At 36.5% G+C, this 935-nt stretch overlaps 1 long non-coding RNA gene across 1 annotated transcript; it reads left to right on the plus strand.

Annotated features, from left to right (window-relative positions):
* Positions 1-252: 252 nt before the first annotated feature.
* Positions 253-593, plus strand: LOC102674340. The gene is made up of 2 exons (XR_421533.2): positions 253-287; positions 370-593. It is a non-coding gene; the product is annotated as an uncharacterized LOC102674340 (long non-coding RNA).
* The last annotated feature ends 342 nt before the right edge of the window (positions 594-935 follow it).

The raw sequence follows: 935 nt of genomic DNA on the forward strand, positions 1-935 counted from the left end.
TATAATCCGACGTATTTGTCTTATTACCTCGAAATTGCGAAAACGCCTTTGCACGCTCGTTCCTCAATTGCCCTCTTCCTTCTTTCGCCTCGCTGCCGACCTTCCCACCATTCTAAAAAAAAAACAAACAAACAAACCGTTTTAAATTCTTGAAAAATAACGTATTCGAGCCACGCTATAATAAATTTTATCACGATCTGTTACTAAATCTAGATTTTCTCGATGTTTTGTGATTGTTTTTGTTTTTTTTTTTTTTAATTCTTGGAAAGTATCGAATCGTTCGGAAAGTATTTTTCGTTTCTTCACACGAGTGTCGCTAGTCGAACATTTATCCAGCCAACTTCGTTATAAACCGTGTTGCTCGGAAAGTAATTTCGTTTCTTCACACGAGTGTCGCTAGTCGAACGTTTATCCAGCCAACTTCATTCTAAACCATGTTGCTCGGAAAGTAATTTCGTTTCTTCACACGAGTGTCGCTAGTCGAACGTTTATCCAGCCAACTTCGTTCTAAACCATGTTGCTCGGAAAGTAATTTCGTTTCTTCACACGAGTGTCGCTAGTCGAACGTTTATCCAGCCAACTTCGTTCTAAACCGTGTTGTTATCGTACATTTTGAGAGTTGGAATTTCAGAAAGTTGATTTATTTATAAGAAAAATTCGTTCGATTCTGTGCGATTGCGTTTTTCGTGCGTGATAATAAAGATGCAAGAGGAGCATTTTCGGTATATTTTATTTTTTTATTACTGAAAAGATAAAAATTCTGTTTAGATAAGAAAAAAATTACGCGAAATCTATGGAGAAGGTGTATTAACGGTACGTCAGTGTTAAAAACTGGTTTTCAAAATTTCGTTCCGACAATTTCGACGTTAAAAATGTGCCACGAACAATAACTCGAGAAATTACGAGATTGAATTTGTCGAATTCGACTTGGTGTT

The sequence above is a fragment of the Apis dorsata genome, unplaced genomic scaffold, assembly GCF_000469605.1.
Source record: "Apis dorsata unplaced genomic scaffold, Apis dorsata 1.3 scaffold_170, whole genome shotgun sequence".
NCBI lineage: Eukaryota > Metazoa > Arthropoda > Insecta > Hymenoptera > Apidae > Apis > Apis dorsata.